The 5,979-nt window shown below is 37.7% G+C and overlaps 1 long non-coding RNA gene across 1 annotated transcript; it reads left to right on the top strand.

Moving 5' to 3' along the window:
* Positions 1-1,398: 1,398 nt before the first annotated feature.
* On the top strand, positions 1,399-5,878 carry LOC138363770 (uncharacterized). The gene is made up of 3 exons (XR_011228106.1): positions 1,399-1,439; positions 2,357-2,434; positions 5,485-5,878. It is a non-coding gene; the product is annotated as an uncharacterized lncRNA (long non-coding RNA).
* The last annotated feature ends 101 nt before the right edge of the window (positions 5,879-5,979 follow it).

Raw genomic sequence — 5,979 nt, 5'->3', positions numbered from 1 at the left:
TGATGTCCTGATCCGCATAATTAAAGTATGAATTATGTTGAGAAAAAATAAGAAAAAAGGGAAAAAACAGGGGTGGGAGAAACATGACAGAAAAAGAGTAAAAATACAATTTGGTCAACAAAACAGCATTGTTTAAAATAAAAGATATGGATTGACATTTTGGGGGTTAGGTTGGTAGGTTACATTGAGTTAATTAGGTAGTACTTAGTGTTTATCTGTTATAGATAGGAGCTGCCTGGTATGGGCCAATAGGCCTTCTGCAGTTACCTTTGTTTTTATGTTTTTGCCCTGTAACCTAAATGGTTAGAGAGGCACATATATGGGCTTGGGGACTGAACCCCACGCTACATTTAGCTAAGCTGGTTACAATCTTGATGATATAGTTACAAAATTCTGTATAAGTCGTCACATTATCAATGGGTTCGAGATCAACCACAATTTCCTGAATAGATATAACAAAGGGGATATTAATAGGGTATTAAAATTGTCAACACAAGATAGAACACGAAACAATGGGTATAAATTGGATAAGTTTAGATTTAGGAAAGACTTGGGTAAATACAGGGTCAGTAACAGGGTTGTTGATTTGTGGAATTTTTCTTAACTTATAAATTTATCTTTATTTATCTTAAACTGGTTGGGAGAGGTACAGTTTTTAACATAATTGGGAAGGTCATTCCACATTCGAGGTCTCTTGATTTGTAAAGCATTTCTAGTTTGACTAAGTCGTACTCTTGGAATATCAAATAGGTATTTGTTTCTGGTGTGGTGCTCATGGGATCTGTTACAACCTTCTAGGAAGCTTTTAAGGTCAGGATTGACATTACAGTGCAGCGTTTTATATATATAAAATACACATGAGAGTATGTGCAGGGACTTAATATCTAACATATTCAGAGATTTGAGTAAGGGGTCCATATATACTGCCCGGTTGCCTGAAATGCTATAGGCCTACTATAGTGGCTTTAGGTATTGTATGCACTAGCTCTATCTATAAATCCAACATTATGTTTGTAAATCAACTATGTATGTACTTTCCTGAATAAAATTGACTTTACTGTACACTTATATTCTCTCTAAACTTATTTCAATTTCAATTTCAATTTCAATTTCTTATATTCTCTGTGGATTTGTTACCCCTATCGTTTGGGAGAAAAAAAATGACTAATACGTTCGGCGAATGACTTTGACTTCAACTTCACTTTGACTTCGTTCATGTCATCCTATTTTCCGTAATATATAAAGGTTATGACAATGCAATTATATTATTGTGTGCAAATAAGTTTGAAATTTCATGTACCCTAAAAATATTAAAATAAAGAATAAGAATAATTAAATAATTGTTGTAGTAAATTGTCACACGTTCATCATACGCAAACGAACACACAGTTTGGAGCGTCAGTACAAGACCGCTGCCATTTTAAAACACGGCTTCGAATGTAAGTAATGTTTTTCTCGTACTAACACTGTGTTATACAATAGATTTGGTCTTGAATTCACAAATTTAGTTGTTACATCTGACAGAGTATGTTAGACGGTGTAATGCTGGTCCATGTTAACGTATTTGTGGGCTTGGTTGGTTTAAATGTGGAGGCGAGGCCTGGCAGTGCTGGTGTATGTGGAGGCGAGGCGACGCCTGGCAGTGCTGGTGTATGTGGAGGCGAGGCCTGGCTGTGCTGGTGAGTATGTGGAGGCGAGGCCTGGCAGTGCTGGTGTATGTGGAGGCGAGGCCTGGCAGTGCTGGTGTATGTGGAGGCGAGGCCTGGCTGTGCTAGTGTGTATGTGGAGGCGAGGCCTGGCAGTGCTGGTGTATGTGGAGGCGAGGCCTGGCTGTGCTAGTGTGTATGTGGAGGCGAGGCCTGGCTGTGCTAGTGTGTATGTGGAGGCGAGGCATGTACAACACTCCCCAATAGGAAGAAAACCCACTGGGTTCTAGGCTAGGTTAGGCTTATCTGTAATAATTGAATTAAGCCTAGCAAAGCCTAGAACCTAGTTCAGTAATTTAAAAAATGTTGTAACTTGAAAAATGCCATTCAATACATTACACAATTTAAATATTTTCAGGCAATCAACACAACCCTCATGTTGGCTAACCCTCTCTCATGTTGGTCAATAATTTAATTATTTTTTTATGGAGTAATCTTTGCTGTTGAAATGTAGTCTTTTTGAGACTACATTTCAAATGTAGTGTGTGTGGAGGCGTGTATGTTAGGTATTACCTAATATACACGGTGTAATATATCTATCTGTGTGAAATAGATTAAATCCATTTATTTGATATTCAGCTAATAGTTCTGTATTTTCTACATTCATCCATGTTTTGGTAAGTGCAATAATATGTATTGTTTCATTGCAGATTAGAGATTCAAGATAGTTCTAGATTTCCTAAGTACTGAAACGCGCGCCATACAGGCTTGGTGGATCTAGGTGCAAGGTAAAATTATTTACATTTACTTGTTTTGTATTTATGTTTTGTATTTATATGCATATATGCATTTATATGCATTATTCTATAGAATAATAGATCTCGTAATAATTTTGCAAAAATAGTGGCATTTACTATTTTTAAAAGATTATTAAAAAATTTACTGATATGGTGCATTCGGAAGGGCGAAGAGGGAGAACGGCCTGTTGACATAGCTCGGGTGCAGGGGGGGGGGGGGTTGTGTAAAAGCCTGGTTTGTGCCTCGGAGAGGCTATGGGATCCAGTAAGTTCAGTAGAACTTCGGTTTCAACCCTTTTACCCTGTTGTAGCTCAGTCGATTAAGGCAGTGTCTGGGATGCTCCCGGACGCAGGTTCGAATCCTCGTCACGGCCCTTGTGGATTTGTTCATTTGATGCATCACGTTATTGTGATCTGTGTGTGTAATTCTTCACTTGCTACAGCAACAGGAATGTGTGTGTATGTATTTGTGTTGTTGAATATGACCGAAAGTGTAAGATTAATGATTCTAACACAAATCGTCTGAATATTTGTTTTTCTTCACTGTCGAGAGTAGTTAAAAAAATTTACTCGAGTTTATTTTCACACTTTATTTATGGTCCTTAAGTCCCTCTCCTTAATGCTGCTGCTGTTTCTCGCATCTTTGCATCGCTTGTATGTTTGGGGGTTTGGCCTCTTGCTATATATTGATTCCATTTGTGTGTGTTTGGGTCTCAGGCCCTCTCGCAATTTCTGTTGAACAAACCCCTTTTCCTAGTTCTGCATCTCTCCTTTGGTACAAATTTTGTTGTGCTTTTATCATATATTTCACAAAACTTGACATACATTTCATTTACTTCATGTCCTATCAGCAAGTGTTTGTCAAATTCTTTAAGGAAAGTTTATCATCCTGATTGCAGATCTCTAGCGATATTATGTCAACTTCTTGTGGATTCGCAATCATTATTTAATTTACCTTTAGGTGTTCTTTCACCAGCACAGCAACACTGTACCTCTCCCAACCAGTTTAAGATAAAAACTAAGTACTAACTAATTAACTCAATGTAACCTACCTTACCCCCAAAATGACAACCCATGTCTTCTATTTTAAACAATGCTGTTTTGTTGACCAAATTGTATTTTTGTTTTTTTCTGCAATGTTTCCCCCCCCCCCCACCACTCTACCACCACATTGAGTTTAGTAGCTCTGTGCACGTCAGGTGCTGTTTAATATACAGACCTACTCCTCCATTTGACCTAGTTTCTCTATCACATCTATATCACTTTGTGCTTTAGCCCTGGTGGAGCTTGGTCCACCAGGCTGTTGTTTGGAGTGGCCCGCAGATCCACATACAGTCTGCATATGATATACAGTCTGTTGATCAATTAAACTACAGTAGTTAGTTTTTATCATCCGAATGCACCAATATGTGTTCATTCTTCCCAGATGAAGGAACTAGGTAATATTCATCATCTGAATGCACCATCTGATGCTTTAACACACTCATGATACACGAGAGGTTTAAAAAACTTTTAAAACTTTTAAAACTTTTTGACCTATGTATTTAAAAGCAATTCTAAAGTTAAAAAGTGTAGCATAGGCCCCTCGCAGAATGTTCTTAATATGATCCTCAGGTTATAGTTTTCTATCTAAAACCACCCCTAGATCTCTTTCTTGATCAGAATTCTTTATAGATCTCAGTGGCTCGATCATAGAAACTGCTCTAAATCCTTGTTGGCCTGGATTGTGGAGGTCATTGGTCTCTATAAAACTAGTAATCTGACTCCTGATCACTCTCAAATAATTTTATTATGTGGGATGTTAGTGCAACTGGTCTATAATTCTTTGCCAATGCTTGTGTTGTGTTGTGTTGTTTTGGTAGTGATGTGCAATGTGTTGTTTTGGTAGTGATTCGTCCAGTTCTGGTAGTAGTGCGGTTGTTGTGTAGTGTAGTACTTGTGTGCTTGTTAATGACTTGTATTCCAGTCTTGTGGGTATCTCCTTTCCCCTACGGGCCAACTGCTTTGTTCTTACCTAGCATTTTGCTTTGTTTGGGTATGAATGTTTGTGTGCCGTATATTTTGCAAAATTTGCCATATATCTCATTATTTACTCCTCTGCCTAGCAACAAGTCTGTCTAATTATACTCATTAACTGTTTTTCAAAGTTCCCCATAGTGTCCTTTATTGAAATCGAGTTCATGAACCGTTTCAATGTTCTTATTTTCTTCTAGATTATATCTTAAAGTATATTTAAATGTTATTGTTATTATTGTTATTAAATGTTATTGTGACATTGCATTGCAATTGAGCTATGTTGTTTACCATACCGTTCATTTCGTGAGTATAAGTATAGATGCCACACTTGTGACAGGTAAAACCATGCCTTTTTTGAAAAACAGCACCGTCTGTTGCACGTAAGAGCAACCCACACTATATTATGTTGCGATATTATTTCAATATTTCCGATTGTATTGATAATTTGAATTTTCACAGATTTCAATTTACTTTCATTTCGATTTAATAATTTTGTGTGACATTGCATTGAAATTGAGCCGTGTTGTTTACCATACTGTTCATTTCATGAGTATAGTTTATTTTTTTATTTTTTTCATTTCATTTTTTTAGCTGTTCTTATTTTTCAGTGATGGGAATATCAGATCATTTGATGTTCCCAATTTTCTGATGGAAGCATCAGACCATTATAGAATGCATCGGATGAGGTAGTTTGGAATGGTGGGGAGGACGAGAGGGGGGTATGGTGGGGAAGACGAGGGGACAGAGGAGAGGGTAATGGTGGGGAGGACGAGGGGACTGGGGAGTTGGGGATGGTGGGGACAGGGGAATGCTGGGGAGGACAAAGGGACAGGTGAATGGGAGATGGTGGGGGAGGAAGAAGGACAGGGGAGGGGAAAATGGTAAGGAGGACGATGGGACAGGGAAGTGGGAATAGTGGGGATGATGTGGGGACAGGGAAGTGGGAAGGACGAGAGGACTGTGGAATGGGGAATAGCAAAGTGAATTATAATTATATATATTAATTAATTCTTATAAATTTCCAGAAGCCTGTATCAACACCCACACTAATGCAACTGAAAGAGATGTTGAGACAAGTATTGCTGATATGTTGAAGAACGCCCCAAACAAACTCGGTGGAAACAGATACAAGGTAAAGTTTGCCAATTTGCTGTAGTCTAATTCAATTTCTTTTTAGTAATCTTCGAGAACATTTATGCTATGAATAAGATAAAATAATGTAACTGATTTTGATTTATTTACTATTTATTATTTATTTACCGTTATTAGTATAATAGATCTCGTAATAATTTTGCAAAAATAATGGCATTTACTATTTTAAAAAGCTCAGGTGCAGGGGGGGGGGTTATGTAAAAGCCTGGTTTGTGCCTCGGAGAGGCTATGGGATCCAGTAAGATCGTCCTTCCTTTCCTCCCTAGAATCTGGATGTAGCAGGTGCTCAATTGTCAAAAGTGAAAAATTGGTTTTGTCTTCCGAATGCACCATTTCTGTAAATTTGCTAATAATCTTTTAAAAATAGT

The sequence above is a fragment of the Procambarus clarkii genome, chromosome 11, assembly GCF_040958095.1.
Source record: "Procambarus clarkii isolate CNS0578487 chromosome 11, FALCON_Pclarkii_2.0, whole genome shotgun sequence".
Classification (NCBI taxonomy): Eukaryota; Metazoa; Arthropoda; class Malacostraca; order Decapoda; family Cambaridae; genus Procambarus; species Procambarus clarkii.
Note: the sequence above shows the minus strand (reverse complement) of the source record. Positions and strands in the feature narration are given on the sequence as shown.